Here is a 19,414-nt window from a genome sequence, read left to right on the forward strand (position 1 = left end):
CTTTTATTATTTTTGCACTATAGGTTATCTGGGCTATAACCAAAGCAGGAAGTGAACTTTAACACTATAATTGTTTGTTTGTTGAATTTCGCGGAAAGCTACTTGCGAGCTTTTTGCGCTAGCCGTTCCAAATTTTGAAGTTATAGACTAAAGAGAAGACAGCTATCCAACACTACCCTCCGCCAATTCTCAAGTGTTTCTTTATCAACGAATAGTGGAATTGACCATGGCTTATAACATCCTCACGACTGAAATAGTGAGAACGTTCGGTGGCACGATTCGAACCCACGATTGACATATTTCGAGTCGAACACCTTAACCACCAGATTATACTAGTGTTTTCTAACATTATAAACCAGCAATCGTACCACCGAGTATCCGGAAGATTTTGTTTTTCTGATAAATTATATGTGTTTATTTTTCTTACTAAACGATATATTTTCTTTTCAAATCTTAACACCGTCAAGAACTGCATCAAGGTATGCTCTGGCTAAGGATGAAGAAACTTGTTGAAATACAGCATTTCTGAAGAGAATGGATGAGAACAGTTTCTGTTTTCTGTTGTGTAAAAAAATATAGTAAATTTTCTTTTATCATATGCTAATTACAACCTGAAAGGCATCTTATGTGACACATAGGCTAAATGCGCATCATCCAAAGATAAGGGAACACCCGCCGCCTACATGGCTACTTCTAATTGAATATCACAAATATCACTTTTATAACTAGTCTACAACTGAAATGTGAAGGGTTTTTAGTAGTATATCGAAGGCTTTAACCTTGGACGATCCAATCTAAAACTCGGTACCTAACTACTAGATCAGGGGTGTGCAACATTTTTCGTCGGTGGGCCATATAACCAACTTCATCAATCAAGCGGGGCCACTTAAAAAACAAGCTTATTCGTGTACATGCACAATAAATTAAAAAAAATTCTCAAAATGCAAGCAATAATATTTTATATTTTTGGATGAGTGATCATTTTAGTGCGACACTTGAAATTTAGAGTCCTTGCAGAGCTTGTCAATATCAGCTTTGACAGAAGTGGTTGCCACTCTTAACTGACTGGTCAAATGTTCATCAGTCAGCTGACTTCTACATTTGGTTTTGATGAGCTTCATTTTGGAGAAAAATTGCTCACAGCAGTAGGTGCTACCAAAAAGGGAGGCAATTCTTTGTGCATGACGGGACAAATTGGGAAACTTTTCACGTACACAGAGTTTGTAAAAGTCTAGCAAACTGTTTTCAGAGAATTTCCTTTTAGTGTCCATGTCAGCCTGCAGTTCAATGAGTTCCATTTGGCAATCATCAGGACTGTCTTCCACTGCCAAATCAAAAGGTTGAGCGAACAATTTCAATCTAATTTCAGTTTGTCTGAAATCTGGAAATCTGTTTGCAAACTCATCACGCAGCTTTTGTACACTGGTTCCATATTTGGTGCAATCCAGATTAGGAAATTCCAGTTTCCTGGTTGCAAGACATGTAAAATGGGTCAATATGGCTCTTCTCAACTGAACCTGGAAAAGTTCCAATTTCTTCTCAAAAGCACAAATATGCTCAAACAACTTATTCACAAGTTGACTTTTCCCTTGTAGTGTTAAGTTTAAATCAGACAGATGCTGTGTAATGTCTGTGAGGAATGCTAAGTCATTCAGCCAGTTCTCATTGCTCAAGAAGTCCACATTCTGACGTTTGCTCTCCATGAAGAACTTAATCTCCTCTCGCAGATTCCAGAATCTCTTCAAAGTAGCAGCTCTACTAAGCCAACGTACAGCAGAGAAGTACAAAACATCTGAATACTCACTGTCCAGCTCATCTAAAAAGTTTTAAATTGTCGATGATTTAATCCTCGTGTTCGAATATAATTTACGCATTGGACGACATTTTTCATGACTTCTGCAAAATCCAGAACTTTGGTGCACAAGCTCTCTTGGTGAATAATGCAATGGCTTACAACTACGTCTTGTGCTCCAATTGCAGTTAGAAATTTCTTGGTGAATCCATTTGTCCTACCTGTCATGGAAGGAGCACCATCTGTTGTAACACCACATAATTTATAAGGATTCAGTTCAAACTTTTCTACAACCTTAAGCACTTGTTCACAAATATCCTGTCCTGTGGTTGTGGAGGAAAGGCTTGCCATATCTAAAACTCTTCGAAAACATCAAAGCCTGCAGTAACAGCTCTGATGAAAATGACAAGTTGGGATGTGTCATTGATATCAGTGCTTTCATCCAAAGCCAGACTGAAAGCTTCACACGAATTCAATCTCTCTTTCAAAGTTTCTTTGATGTCCTCTGAAAGATTTTTTTGTCCTGCGTGAGACAGTAAAGGGAAAGGCTAGTTTGCTCCACCAAATATTTTTCTCTGGACATGCATATTCTGTGAATATTGTTAAACAATTTTAATAAATTCTCCATCACTGAAAGGCTTTCCCTTTTCTGCCATACATTCACAAAGCTTAAAACTCAGTTTTGTCACCAGTTCTGAATTTTTCTTGAAAGTGGTAAAACACCTTGTTGGTTTTCAATGGATGTTTTAAATGTTCAATTTTGTCCTTTCGTGCCTGACCAACAATTTCATCAAACTGGGAGGAGTGCTTAGTTGCGTAATGTCGCTTAATATTGTACTCTTTCATGACTGCAATTGTAGTTTGACAGACGAGGCAGACAACACCTTGATTATGTGGGACAACAAGATATTTTGTGCACCATTCACTGTTGAATAACCTTCCCTCATCATCAATTTTTCGTTTCTTAACTGCTGACATTTTACTAGCCCTGAAATCAAAACAAAAATTATTCTCACGAAAATAGCAAAGTAGAAAAAACATAGAATTTATTTACACATGGAACCTCTTATGGACAGAAACACATGTTTCTAAATTGGCATCCCGATCATAGCCTTCCGGTACTTAAATTAATTGAGAATAGCAAAATACAGTGTGACCTCGCCTATTCGCGGTTCGCCATTCGCGGCATATTCGCGGGTTATGCGCGAACTGCGTTTTGTAGGTCACAGAGACTGAAAGGGCTTTCGAGGAGATTTCTGTTGTATTTACTCAATCAAGCCGTTTTATCAATTGTCGTCTTCACCAAACAAGATTGGACTGCTATTGGCTGACTGCCTCAGCTTCCCCAACAACGCAAACGGCAAAGCACAGCCCGGTAACGCACGGTACAATTTAGTGAAATACATAACAGTATGCAATATTGCTACATTATTACTGCATCAATGAGTATAAGTATCATTAGTGTTTGGGAAGCATTTCATATAGTATATAATCGCATACATATACGTTTTAAAACTGCATCCAATATTCGCGGTTTTTCGCTATTCGCGGGAGGGTAAAGAATGTAACCCCCGCGAATAACGAGGTCACACTGTACATAGAATCAGATGCATCTGAAAGCAAAAATTTTAATAAATTCAGTAAAGTCACAACAATATGCTAAATAATAATCAATTTACCTTCAATCTCTTGTAGTAACTGTAAAAGGTAATAAAATTTTCACCAATAATGAATGACGGACAGCAGAGGTTAGGGAAAATTGTCGCCAGCGGGCGAAGGCGAGGTTCAGGACATGACGTTGAGTCGTAGACAATAGTGCTAGTGCACGTCACGTATTCATGCCCTAAGGAGGCCGACCAATCGAATTCGGTTTGCTCCTCTCTAGCAAAGATAATTTTAGAAGTTTGTCGAGTCGAAGCCTGGGAATCCCGTAGGATCGATGCTTTTAAAAATATTCCATTTGCGTTGGATTACAGATCAGGCCACATGGTTAGATTACAACAACTAGGGCCACACTAAATGGCTTGGCGGGCCGGGTTGTGGCCCGCGGGCCGCCTGTTGCACACCCCTGTATGTAGAACAAATTAGAGCATGTAGTTAGAAACACCTTAAATCATAATACTTGTAGAACAAATTAAAGCATGTAGTTAGAAACAACTTAAATCATAACACTTGTGGAACAAATTAGAGCTTGTAGTTAGAAACAACGAAAATTATAGCACCTGTAGAACAAATTGGAGCCTGTAGTTAGAAACAACAACAATCGTAACATCTTTAAAACAAATTGGAGCCTGTAGCTAGAGAAAAGAAATTTCCCTTTATTAATACATTTTTAATAGCAACTATAGATAAATACCTTTTGCTTAAAAAACCACTAATTTTGTCGTTTTATCCAGAATGTCATCGAATATTTTTGTGAAAGAAACACTTTCCGATAGCTAATGTGTTCATTTTTACTGATTTTCGGCTTTAAAAAAATTCACATGCGATGTGTTGTAAAAACGTAGAAATAGATGTTAAGTAATACTGTGTCTGTAATGCTACCTATTGGTTAACTTTTTAACTGTGATTTTCTCAAACAGATAATTCATTATCAAACATGACAAAGTTTCCGAATTTAGTAACAGCTTTGTTTCAGGTTTAGTTTCAGTGATTTTAGGCAATACGTGTTTGTTACAAGTTTTGAAATATCGCATCGAAAAGTAAACAGATTTGTTTGGTTATATTTATCGATGTCAAAGGTAACCCAACACACTTAAACGCAATCCATTCTAGTGCTTTTTGTTTTTTTATTATACTAAACGTGACATCATAACCGCAAGTTATCGAGTGAATTTGAAGCAAATAGAACACACTACTCCTAATAGCAATAGTTAAAATAACAAATAAATTGGTATTCAGAGGGAGTTAGAAAATGTTTGAAAGGTACAATGGTTTCGTATAACAAAAATCATTATTATTTGTTATTTTTTTTAATTTTTCATACATACCTGTGATATCTGAGCTTCGTTTTGTTACTTTCCATTCTGAATAGGTACAGTTATCTCTGTTTATATTCCAAAATAGATATAACAGATTTGCAGGACTCTACAAAACAAGTTATTTATTTTCCAAATATCATGTGTCTGTAGTCGTCATCTTGACGTTTCATCGTATGAATGTCGCTTAGGTCGTCGTCCGGTATTATTTCTTTCTCTTCGCACCCTATTTCGTTGTCTATCCGTTTGATGTTTATCAAAATTTTATTACCTTTTTGAGGTCGCATATTCTGATCATAATTTAAGTTTCATCGCACCCCCCAAACGTGTCGCTGTTGACAGTGGCATCATGACGAAAGAAATTAGGGAAAAGGCTAATAAAGTGTTTTCTCTTTTTAATCACTTTTTCTGTAAATATAAAAAGTTTGTTTCTTTTTTTGAATTTCGCGCAAAGCTACACGAGGGCTATCTGCGCTAGCCGTCCGTAATTTAGCAGTGTAAGAATAGAGGGAAGGCAGCTAGTCATCACCACCCACCACCAACTCTTGGGCTACTCTTTTGCCAACAAATGGCGAGATTGACCGTCACATTATATCGCCCGCACGGCTGATAGGGCGAGCATGTTTGGTGCGACGGGAATTCGAACCCGCGATCCTCAGATTACGAGTCGAACGCCTTAACCCACCTGGCCATATAAAAAGTTACAGTATAACAACATAATCTCCAAAAGCATAAATAATTAAGTAAGAAACACTTTTTTCTTATAATACACAGTTACGTAAACTGTGAAATATATATATACCTGCGAAATAGGTATGCAATTATTTGCCAACAATTAACGTGAAGGATAATGGTTGCTGGAATTAAAAAACCCCAAACAGGGTGTTGTAACAATTAGTAACAAACGAAAAATAAAACAATCATTAATAAACAAAGACGAAAAAAGTGTATAATAAGTAACAATCAAAGGCAGCGTAGTTGTGATTAAAGGTGTGTTTTCTTATAACAAAGCCACATCGGGCTATCTACTAAGCCCATTGCGGGGAATTGAACCCCTGATTTTAGCATTCTAAATGCATATACTTACCGCTGTACTAGCGGGGCAGTTGTAAATAAATACCAAAGAAACAATAATATTGGTTATAATAATGATAAATATTAATAACAGTAAATTATAGTAGTGACAATTGAGTATAAATACTTATGTTAAATAATGGGGCTACTCTTTTACTAACGAATAGTGGGATTGAGCGTCACATCATAACACCCTAACACCTGAAAGGACGAGCATGTTTGGTGTGACAGAGATTCGAGCCCGCGACCCTCAGATTACGAGTCGAGCGCCTTAACCACCTGGCCATGCCGAGCCTGTTTCCACATGAAGTTCTTTCTTAGTTGTATTGCACGGTCTTGGACACATGGATGAATTTTGCCTCTAGCTTTTGCATTATTGTATTCTTACCTCTCACAAGATGCTGCATTTGTTGCGGCTGAATATTGACTTACTGTATGTCTCTTTCTGAACTGTCTTGGTACTCCTAGTTGATCCTCATTATTTTTCTTTTCCATTTCATTAAGCATAAGGAAATCTCCGTCTTAAAAGTTCTAAATTCCTAGTCTAGGCAAATATTTATGATAAATATATGATAAAAGTTGGTGCATAAATATTTTGTGTTGAAAAAGAATGTTACATATCCTTACCAAAATATACGATTTTTTTAGTGGAATGACTCTTCATACGTAACACAAAACAATATCAAAATGTAGTTCTGATACACGCCATTCCATTACGATTTTATATCGGATGTCAGATGACTTGCTGCTTTACATATTCATAATTGTTTTAATAGATCGTGTTCAACCATCTGTATTCCAAAGAAGCTGGTTTATTATGACAAATTTCTGATAAACCCGATAGAGTTGAAGTAGTGAATCCTGCTTCTGCGATCAATCTTTTAACAAGGCATCTAATTACTGACCGTTTTACAGTTACTTGGTAGTGGGATTTAGAAATGCTAATAATCCTGGGTCTCTTGGCCCCACGCACTGATATCCGTATCTACTTTATTGCTCATGAAATCTAAGTCTAAGAGCTTTAACCTAGAATCCGACTTTTGATCCATGCAATGGGTAAAGCACAGGTAACCTATTGTGCAGCGCAGCGCTAAAACAAAACAAATGTAAAAACTTGCAAATAAACTCATATATATAAATATAATAGATACATATATAGATTATATTCCAAAAGGTTATATCCAGTTTATAGTTGAAAATAACTCTCTGTGTCTCAAATATTTTGCTTTTTTGTTTGTTTGGTTCTAGCGAAAGGCTCTGCCACGGAGATCGAATCTTGAATTTTAAAGTTATAACAATCCACGTCTTCCACTGAGCCAAGTGGAAATAGGAAATGTTGTTCAAATAGAGAAAATTTAGTATGTGTTAAACTAGCACATGAGAAAACGGATATAAAAATTTGTATAATAAATCAGACACCAGATTTACGACACTGTTACACTCTGGTGTCCAAAACTTTATAATACCCTCTCTTTGTTTTTCAGCTCTGTGGTTCGTATCAACTCAGGATATTTATTTATAATTTAATACTTTATGCACTGACCTTTCATAAACTTTGGATTGATAAAGAAAATGTGTCATTTCTTCAGGAACGAAAAACCGTTCGTTTTGCCGCATTTTTAGATTTCAACTGCTTTATCGATAGCCCGTCCTGCCAGCCAATCAAATAATGAAAGTATTGGTGCTACAAATAACGGTATCAACTCTCCTTTCTATATTACCAAATTTAGTTTCTGTTTAACAAGTGTTCTACTGTCAGCCAACTCTCTCAATAATGATTTGTATCGTCTAAATTTCTATTTTTATCTGTTCGTTATGGGAACATTGCCCTGTAAAACATTTAAGGTACATTCACAAATATCCAAAATAAATTCATTTTATCACCTGCAAGTGTTCCTTTAATCTGTTTACATGGCGTAAGGTAATACACGGAGCAACTGTTGATGTTGTTTTAATTCTAAGTGTCATGATGAATAAATTAAAAGAGACTGTGAGTACAACATATAAAAACTGTTTATTGATACATCCGTTTAGACATAACATTAACTTTCGTCACACTACAGTGATGATAATATGAAACAGAAATGACACAGTAGATTTTGGAAGTTGATCAACCTTGGAGCATCCAAACAATTCCAGATTTTAACCAGGAAATTTCAGCAGACTTCTCAATATCTCTGTTCCCTTTCCCGTTTGTATAAACGACTATATATTTCTCTCTCAGCAATCTAGCCACACTTCACAGGTAGGGATAATCGATATTACCAAATGTCCATGGAATATTACGAATGTGTTGCGTCACCCGATTACACTGACGATAATCATCACCTGAAAGATATTTACTTGAAAACGGTTGTTTAAGCAGAAACACATTTATATACGCAGTGACTAAACATTTGAATGGAAATTCTTTAATTACATATGGTCCATCATTCAGATAAAATTCTTATAGTTCTATCACTGCACAGTCATGATAATAAATGAGTATATAGTCAGTTAAACAACAGTTTTAACTTACTTTGTTACGTACACTATAACTTTATCTTCAGGAAATAGCCTGCTTCTCAGACAGATCTGTTTAGACGTTTGCAGTTTCAAATCAATGAGTAAGTAACCATATTCTTGTCCATTTCATCTTGATAAGCTTTTTCAGAATATTTGATACGGGAGGGTCACGAATTCGAATCCCCGTCACACCAAATATGCTCGCCTTTTCAGCCGTGGGGGCGTTATATTATGTAACGATCAATCCCACTATTCGTTGTTAAAAGAGTAGCCCAAGATTTGGCGGTGGGTGGTGATGACTAGTTGCCTTTCCTCTAGTCTTACACTGCTAAATTACGGACGGCTAGCGCAGATAGTTCTTGTGCAGCTTTGTGCGAAATTCAAAGCAAGCCAAACCAATCATAATACAATACAGACGAACCTAGCTTCTCTAATGTATTACATAACTTTAAACAAGCATATGGTGTTGTTAAACCTGCCACAAGTACGTTGGTTTGATCTTTCTGGATCAGACATTCATGTTTATGCTTTCAATGAAGAGCTGTTACTTAATTAATCAGTGTATCATCTGTTATTATTTTGGTATTGTGGTTTATTAATCAATGGTATTCTTTAACAGATATTAAATAGACAAGTTTTATTAATACATAAAATTCGCAATTGATATTTTTCCTGGATTAAAAATAATATTTTAAGAGGTCAGTTGAACTCCTTGATGACGAGAAAATCCACTTGTAGAGAAAATTATATAAGTAAAAACGGCTGGTATGGGTAGAGAAAGCACTATGTTGTTCGCTCCTCTACATAGTGCTTTCTCTATCCATACCAGCCGTTTTTACATATATAAGTTGAACTGCTTGATTTTCATAATGATCATCAACATAATATTGTTTTGCCTCAGACATTATACAGTATGACACCCAATCAAAACTTTTTTGCTTTATTTTCAGAAATTTATCAATGCAATTCTTAAGGAGATCTCTATATTTTAGAGGGAAATGATAACTCTTAAAAATGTTTATTACCTTGTACCCACATTCAACTGCTTTTTTAATTCTTTTGTTATCCAGGTATTGATGAAAGATTTATGGTCATCGTTGTGATCAAGGGATGGCTGTGTTCTTGATTACACACATGATTTACCTAATGGAAATGTTAATTTATAATTATACCTATACGGTAATACTAGATGATAAAGTTTCCACAGGGTTAGAACTTTTCATTTAATAAATCAAAAATAGTTATTTAAATTAGAAAAATTTGTTGTTATAATTGTTGGATCTCCAACAGGATATTAATAATATTTGTTAGTTTGTGGATATGGGGATGTGAAATCTACATAATTTGTTTTTTTTATCTTTCTTTTACGTTGCTTAAAAGTCTTGTTGCATTAACTGTCCCTCCAAAGAAGGAGTCTCTTACATCCAGATGAGGAACTAATGTATGCTCCCTAAGGAAATTCGTTAAATTTGTACTACTAGTCTTCATTTTCTTAAATTCATGCTTCCATATTGTTAAGATTCTGTATCTTTTGTATAAAAAAACAATTTTTAATAAACCACATGGGTATATTTAAAAGTACATTATTTGTGTCAGAGTCCTAACATTTATTACAACCCGTCCCAGCATGGTCAGGTGGGTTAAGGCGTTCGACTCGTAAGCTGAGGGTCGCAGGTTTGAATCCCAATCGCACCAACCATGCTCGCCCTTTCAGCCGTGGGGGTGTTATAATGTGATGGTCAATCCCGCTATTCGTTGTTAAAATAGTAGCCCAAGAGTTGGCGGTGGATGGTGATGACTAGCTGCCTTCCCTCTAGCCTTACACTGCTAAATTAGGGATGGCTAGCTTAGATAGTCCTTGTGTAGCTTCGCACGAAATTCAAAAACAAATTATTAAAACCATAGGTAATAAAAAACGCTTCACTGCCCAAAGGATGCCGCCACATTGGAGGGGAGAAAAGGTGGAGAGGAGCTGATGTAATCAAAATGGTGATGTCATAGTTCCTGGTATTGCCATCAGGAGAAGCGTCGTTCGAGTTACGTTGCTAGGCTACCATAACAGATGGTTTTGATGTCATAATACTCAATTTATAATTCAATGCCAAACAACCCACCATTTTGAATTATTACATAATAGTACCACAGAGTAGAAGATAAAATACAAAGCATATTTCAACAAAACTTTGTTAATTAAATCGTCTTAAAAAAGGACGTTTAATCCTAATTCATTAATTACTTAAATCGTCTTAAAACAGGCTCTCAACACAAATTACTTTAATAGTTAGTTATTCTAAAAGAATGCTTAAGTTAGCTAATAAAATTAACATGAAGAGGGGCACTTAATACTAATGTAATCTTAACTAATTTGTTTTGAAAAGGACGATACAATAATTAAAACTTATTATTTAAAGATTTTCAGTACTAATTCATTGATACATTTGTAATTAAATCAAGTAAGGACTCTTGGCGCTAATTCATCGATACATTTATCATCCTAAAAAGACATTATAATAATTAAGACGTAATAAATCAAGTATTTTCAATTACATGAAATATTATTTATTGTAACATGATCACAACAAACGTTTTTGCCAGATGCATACGATATATATCTAGGTTTAAGTCGACGTAAAGTGGGCAATATTATTCAATAAATAAAACTTTTACTTTATAAGACAAAAACATCACTAAAACATTTATTATGTTATCTTATTAGTTTGTGACAAAATATTTCACACGCATTAAACGAGATTTCCGGATGTCAAAACCATAATTTTAACAAATGTCTGTAAGACTGTACATTAGTCATCAAACGTGTAGATCTAATTCTGTTGAAATCCATTATCTATAATAAAAATAATAAACTGGTGACTTACTGCTTATTTTTTCACTTTATAACAATTTATCACCTTCAAATGCGCACAAACCTGGTGAAAATATGGAATACATAACTTCTTTCAATGTTCTTCATGGCAATGTTTCACAAGTCATACATAACTAATAATCATTCTACAAATAACTATAATAAATAACGACTAACTGATTACTGTGATTTGAAACACCAGAACTTTCATACTGTCTAACGCTAAGACACTAATAGTATATTGCACACACACAATCTGGACACAGATGTTTAAGAATTACAAAAGTGAGACACAAGACTAATGAACTTATGTCTGTTTAAGATTACTTCACAAATAAGAAGGAAGGATTGTGACAATACTTTGGACATACTAACGCCACCTACCCTTAACACACAATGTACTCTTTCAAGATTAAGAATGATAAATGGACAGATCTGGCTAGAACATGTGATTTGTGCTGCCTTGCAAAGCAGTGTAAAGTAAAGGATTAGATATGATGTCAGTGACAAAACTGTACGAAAAATCCATAGGATTATTTCACAAAACTGCATTGTTAATCCATAAACCAAATGATTAAAGTTTTGGTAGCAATTCAGTGTTTGTAAGAAGAAACATCAGTTACTATAATCATTTTATAATAATAATCTCTGATGAATATCCACTTTACAGAATAAATCAAAAATTTCTATATTTTAGAAATTATACAAAATATTTTAAAATTAAATCTTCCGTGCACTTTACTTACATTTACAACTAACCTTCAGTATACTAATCAAGACTTATAATACGTCACACATTAGGAAATATGTATTTACTCACATTGTAAATAAAACAAATATGTTAGACCAAAATAGACAGAAAACGTACCAAAAATAACATGTATTTCGATCATTTATACGAAACTAACAACCTATAAATTATATATCAGTATCTTTCAAGTTTCTTATCATAAATGTGAAATATACTTTTTATTTCACGTTTTATAAATCAGTATGTTTACAAGTCAAATAAGCTGTTACGTCCATAATACTAAATTTCAATATTGATCTTTTAAATGTAACATGCAAAGTTACATACATAGTCTAAACGTTTTGAAAGTGTAATCATTTAAGCGTGTCAAAAATATCAGTATTGTCCATTTTACAGTTTAGACAGTTTTTTATCTGAAAGTATAATATCCTGAAAATATACAGTCATGTGAGAAAGGTAGGACACCCTATGAAAACCTGTGCATTTTTGTAGAATTACATTTTCAGAAGATCTTGAAAAGTCTTTTCTTCAGTTTTAATTGTTTAGTTATATTCCTATAATCTCTCAGTATTGTTGAAATTGAGATTAAATATCTATATATTCAAAAATGTTACAAAAATACACAGGCTTTAATAGGGTGTCATAACTTTTTCACATGACTGTATAGATGGATTAAGCTATTTTTCGCACAAGTTAGTGTACAATCTTTGTTATACTTTTGTTGTTACTTAGTAAAATCAATCCACTTAGAAGAAAATAATAGTTTTATAAAACTTAAACTTGTGATATTTAAGATATATTTAGAGAAACCTTTTATGAAAATAAAAGTTAATTATAACACATTGTCACTATCTACATATTCACAAATATTTAAAATAGATGGTTCACTTCACAAAAATGTAAATATGTAGTGAAGCATATCAGTTAAAAAACAAATATTTGTATCTAATTAAACTGCATGTTTCTAAAATTTACTGATCAATGATAAAGCATCAGTTATAGCATACGGTGTCTGACATACACAACATGGCTAGACAGTATCCGTCGTCTTAATAAAATGAAAGATTGATTCTCCAAAATGACAAACAAACCAGATTTTCTGTTATCCTATTTCATAATCGTTAACAGTGTTAATAAAGTTGATCTCGCTAAGGAAGTAATATAATTCTTAAAAATTCAGTAAATAATTAATAGCAATATTTATTGTAAGCATAAAAAGTGAAATTTTTTTAATCAGTAGAGACGACATGTACAATAATTACTTTCTCTTTTCTCATAATGTGAAGGTCCTTGAAAGGACTTTTAAATTTTCATATAGTTAAACAACATCTTCAGAAGAAGAATAGATTTCATCTTCATCATCTTATGTCCGAATCCCCATATGAAATTCATTATTCCTGTTTTGAATAACGTCAATGGTCCCGTTAAGTAGTAACTGCGGAATATTTAAATATTCAGTCACATTACTGCATAAATAAAATACATATCCGCAAACAAAACAAATAGGGCACTAACCAAAATGATCTGTAGGGAGATGCTGGTCACGTGATTGAACATTTAGAAAATATTCTCCACAAAGAATACATTCGTAATCCATTGTTATATTATTTCACAGATACACACACACACATATATATCCGGGACAAACGAACTTTATAAGAAGAGACACCAAATGGTGACCAGTACTTTGACCCTTGTTCACTAGTATATGCTAGTTAATACCCGAGTTCGTAGTGTCAACTAGAAATATCGCATCTAAGCTTGAAAATTTCTTAATAAATGATGTAACATAAATAACTGGTATTGTGTTTTGATCCATATTTTGAGAGAGAAAAAAGCAAGTATTACGCTCGTTTCTGTAAAACGGACAGACAAACCAGAAATTATATTTATGTATCTTTCGATCTTCTTGGGACAAAACACAAGAAAAATTCGTATTTTTTTTTATTTCACATCTTATAAATCTATCACGTTTACAAATCCAAACAAGCTGTTCAGTTGGTGTACAATTATTACAAACAGTGCTAAACGTACAACAAATGGCCAGGCTGTGTCAGTCGGCTTAGAATAGTTTTAGAATAAAAGATCGGTTCAGTTTAATTTATAATATTTACTTAGATTATATAAACATGTAAAATATATGAGATTTGATTATACATTATGTAGTAACAGAGTTAGTTGTTTCCAAGTAGTGTCGATAAATTCGTTTACAAATTAGAGTTGACGATCATAATCGTAAACTAACTTTTAGTTATAATTCAAGTTATTATAATTTAACTATTTCAGAACAGTTATACAATAAAAGCTAAGCCGGAAACTGCATAGGGCGGAAACCTATACAAACTGGAAATATCAAAAAGTTTGCAGCAATATCTTAAGATTTCTCTTATAAAAGTCCATTTATATGGAGAAACCTGCGTAACGCGGATAGAAAACTATCTTTCACCTACCTCATCTATCAACAAGTAGGATTAGAACCTGAGTAAGGCGGAAAAAATGTTTTTGATTAAATATTAATTTCTTATTTAATTAATAATTTCCTTAAATATTAATAAATGCTTGTTAAATTAATAATTTGTTTAAATATTAATACATTTTCGGACATTTTATTACAGTAAGTATTGATTAAGTATATTCTGTTTTTTTTCTGCCGTCATTATTTTTGTACTTAAATTAGATTCATGGTTTGTAGATATATATTTGTCTTTTAAGTGTAAAATTCTACTCTTTAAATAATTACCTATCTTCCTTAATTTTAAAAATAAGGGAAAATTTACCCTGAGTAATAGGTAAAAGTGAAAGTCTGCGCTGTTTCAAAAATGTATGAAAGAATCAACTTCCCGTGAAACGGAAAGCGAATAATAAAGCGTGGATGACAAGTGTTATATTCGAGGAATTTTTTGAACAAATTAAACAAAAGAATGGAACAAGAAAATAGAAATATTCCACTCTTCCTAAATAATGCAACTTGTTACTCAAAAATTCAACTTCAAATGTTCGTTTAGTCTTTCTACCTTCGTGTACAACATCAGTTCTACAGCCACTAGATAATGGAATTATACAGTGTATAAAATTAAAATACTGAAAACAGATATTATTGAAAACATGGGCAACAGTAAGAGAACATCTGAAGTTACCATGAAAATTGACGCGTTAGATGCAATTGCATTTTTAAGTCATTCAATCAAATGCGTAATAAAGTGCTTTCGAAACTGTGGAGTTATTCTTGATAATGGCGAAGACTATGGAGAAGTTGTTTGTTATAACGAATCTAGTAAAATCCAAACTCTGATTGAGAAGATTGATGCAGATGATTCTGTGAAAGCGGAATGTTATGTGAACGTTGACATGAATGTTTTAACAGAAACTGATAAAACTGATTTAAAATATATAATAGAATCGCAAAATTGTAACAGTGCGAAAGATTCATAAGATGAACAAAATAGAAAAGATAGTGAGAAAATAGAAATTCCTATTTCATCACAAGTGTTAAGTTATATTAACGCTATCAAATTGTATGGAAAAATGGACTTCATGAAAAGGCCATAGAATTGACGTTCTCTTTTAACCACATGAAAAAGCCATTTAAAAAACGAAACAATTGAAATTGGACAGTTTCTTCAAAGGCCTGGCATGGCCTAGCGCGTTAAGGCGTGCGCTTCGTAATCTGAGGGTCGCGGGTTCGCGCCCGAGTCGTTAGTAACTATTCGTTAGTAAAAGAGTAGCACAAGAGTTGGCGGTGCGTGGTGATGCCTTCCCTTTAGACTTACACTGCTAAATTAGGGACGGCTAGCACAGATAGCCCTCGAGTAGCTTTGTGCGAAATTCCAAAAACCAAACCAGTTTCTTCAAATAAATTGAGTCTTGAGTCAAGCAAGTATAATGTTCTGCTCAGAAGTTATATATAATTAAGGAAATGCATGTTCACTATGTCTAAGCCAGGAAACCTGCTTAAGCCAGAAATTTTACTCGGTAACTGTTACTACAACGTGAATTATCATTTATTTACTTTTTATCAAATGTATAAAATCATCACTTACAAATCAGAGTTCTGTGATTTTATTATATAAAATTTACTTCTCATCACAGTCTCATTTACTGTCCTTAGTCTATGTAGATATAATCTCAGACTTTACTATCTCATGTACTGAAACATTTGTAAACAAAACTTCAAACATTGGTGGCATCCTTTAGTACCCGTAAAACTTGTAGATCATGTTTCATTTCTTACAGAAACTGTCTACTCCTATAATTGAGGACTCGTTTTTCACCATTGTTTAATGCATGTTGAATTTTAACCATCTCAGATTTTTGTACAAAATCTAACCGTTAGATAGTAATTTGGCTGTAGTTGTTGGTCACAAAGTATCCGTAATTAGGATTAGAGCTGTCCACGATGGTGGAATAAATTTGCTTCTGTATACATGTGAAGATGTTTTGCAAATACCTATAAAAATCAGAAAAAAAATGTAGATAATGAATATAATTTATAAAGGAAAATAATTTTAAATATGTGAATTATATATAAGTTTTGAAAACTTTCCTCTCCTTCCAGTAGACATTTCATCTGTGAATGTCTGTGAAATAAAGAAGTAAATGTGTTCATTTTTGTGTAGAAATTCGAATTAAATTAATATAAAGGATATGAAAACAACTTACAATAGTCAAACTTTAAGTATCTTCAACAGTTATAGACCATGATAAAAGTAAATAGTGCCTAATTACTGGCGAATATTTTCTCAAATTTGTTTAGGTCCTCGCTGTTAATCGATAGTGGTGGGCCTATATCTTACATAAATATTTTATCTGTGACAATACTTATTTCACTCAGTTTAGAAATATATTCAAAATGAATCTGTAACAGAGTTTGTTTCATTTAGTTCAGAAATATATTAAAAATTATACTCACGTTAGTTGAGTTGTCCGTGGTTATAATAGAAATATAAGATATAGTATTGTGGTGGAGCTACCCGGTGTGGCAGTGTATTGTTTAATTGCTTTGTCAACTCACAAGTAACTTTTGTTTTCTGTGCCAATACCCCATTTTATGTAGTGCTATATCTAAATTTGTTCATTCGCTGTTTCAAAAACATTACAATTACTATAATAAACAATGTCGTACATTTAAGTAGAATACTACTTTGAGTTTATTCTAATCCAACTGAAACAATCTAAACTTTTTGCCATTTGTTTTATGTCGGGCACAGTGTGCAATAGTTGATGTTTTATAAACGTAAAGTGTAACTGAAATATGTCATTACATATTTACAGTTTTGTAAAGTGAAACATGTATTTTAAGTATATTGTAAGTGTATAGAAAGCGACAGCGTATTATAATTGACTTTTATTACAATAAAAGTATTTCAGTAAACACTCTCCTCGCCCTAGTGGCACAACTGTGTCTACGGATTACCATTGCTAAAAATTGAATTGGGATACCCGTGGTGGGCAGAGCACAGATGGCCAATTGTGTAGCTTTACACTTAACTACAAATAAACAAACCATAAACTTTAAATATATTGCAAAAACGTAGGTAAAGAAAATTTACCTTTAATAAATTAACATTTATAAATTAATTATGTTTAAGAAATTAGACTTTCATTAATTTTACACTTTAAAAGACAATGCCTATTGTAAAAATATGGGATTTCAATAAACAAAAAAGAAAGTGTGTTGGTGTCTCAACTCACAATTTTGAATGTCAAAGATGCAGGTAACTTATATCACCATTACAATTTATTAATGACTAAATAGGTACAATGCACATTAAACATACAAATGCAGTATTCATTGTACTGTAAAACTTGTCTAAGGCAGAATCGCACGGGACCAAGTAAAATTTCTGGCTTAAGCAGGTTTCCTGGCTTAGACATAGTGAACATGCATTTCCTTAATTATATATAACTTCTGAGCAGAACATTATACTTGCTTGACTCAAGGGAAATAAGACGTTTGTGAATAAAGTTATTATACTGTTTATGCTATATTTATTAGAATAAGAACAAAAATAGACATTCAAAATATACATAAGTACACAAAATCTTAATCACATTTATTTGAAGAAAGTGCCTAGTTTCAACTGTTTCGTTTTTAATGGGCTTTCCCATGGGGTTAAGACAATGCCAATTCTGTAGCCTTTTCATGAAGTTTATTTTTCCACACAATTTGATAGCATTAATATAACTTAACACTTGTGATAAAATAGGAATTTCTGTTTCCTCACTATAATTTCCATTTTGTTCATCTTCTAAATCTCTTACACTGTTACCATCTTGCGATTCTATTATATATTTTAAATCAATTTCATCAGTTTCTGTCAAAACATTCTTGTCAACGTTCACAAAACTTTCCGCATTCACAGAATCATCTGCATCAATCTTCTCAATCAGTTCGGATTTCACAAGAATTGTCATAACAAAACTTCTCCACAATCTCTGCCATTATCAAGAATAACTCCACAGTTTTGAAATCACTTTATTACGTATTCATCTTTTATGCATTTGATTGAATGACTTAAAAATGTAATTGCATCTAACAGGTCAATTTTTACGGTAATTTCAGATGCTCTCTTACTGTCGTCCATATTTGCAATAATATCAGTTTTCTGTATTTTACTTTTATACACTGTATAATTCCATTATCTAGTGGCTGTAGTACTGATTTTGTACATGGAGGTAGAAAGACTAAACGAACATATGAAGTTGAACTTTTGAGTGACAAGTTGCATTATCTAGGAAAAGTAGAATATTCCTATTTTCTCGTTCCATTCTTTTGTTTAATTTGTTCAAAAAAGTCCTCGAATATAGCACTTGTCATCCATGCTTTATTATTCGCTTTCCATTCCACAGGAAATTGATTCTTTAAATATTTGAAACAGCGCAGATATTTACTTTTACCTGTCAAAACTGTTTGTTTGTTTTGGAATTTCGCACAAAGCTACTCGAGGGCTATCTGTCCCTAATTTAGCAGTGTAAGACTAGAGGGAAGGCAGCTAGTCATCACCACCAATCGCCAACTCTTGGGCTACTCTTTTACCAACGAATAGTGGGATTGACCGTCACATTATACACCCCCACGGCTGGGAGGGCGAGCATGTTTAGCGCGACCCTCAGATTACGAGTCGCACGCCTTACGCGCTTGGCCATGCCAGGCCCCTGTCAAAACCCATGGTTTCTCTAGTTTTCCATCAGCAAATACGACAAAAATTACAGTCAATCATTCTTTCGAATAGCGGCCTCAGGAATAATGACGGCAGTAAAAAGAACAATTATATTTAACCAATACTTACTGTAACAATATCCGAGAATATGTTAATATATGAACGAATTATTAATTGAACAAGAATTTGTTAATATTTAAAGAAATTATTAAATAAGAAATTAATACTCAATCAAAAACATTTTTCCGTCTAATTCAGGTTCTAATCCTACTTGTTCAAAGACGAGGTGGG

General features: G+C 33.4%; 1 pseudogene across 1 annotated transcript in view; it reads right to left on the reverse strand.

Annotated features, from left to right (window-relative positions):
- Positions 1-6,339, reverse strand: part of LOC143245895 (dual specificity calcium/calmodulin-dependent 3',5'-cyclic nucleotide phosphodiesterase 1-like) — a 28,157-nt pseudogene extending 21,818 nt beyond the window's left edge. The window contains exon 1 of the transcript XR_013025704.1: positions 6,233-6,339. The product of XR_013025704.1 is annotated as a dual specificity calcium/calmodulin-dependent 3',5'-cyclic nucleotide phosphodiesterase 1-like (transcript). The remainder of the gene's footprint in view (positions 1-6,232) is intronic.
- Between the last annotated feature and the right edge of the window lie 13,075 nt (positions 6,340-19,414).

This window comes from Tachypleus tridentatus, chromosome 3 (assembly GCF_004210375.1).
Source record: "Tachypleus tridentatus isolate NWPU-2018 chromosome 3, ASM421037v1, whole genome shotgun sequence".
Taxonomy (NCBI): Eukaryota; Metazoa; Arthropoda; class Merostomata; order Xiphosura; family Limulidae; genus Tachypleus; species Tachypleus tridentatus.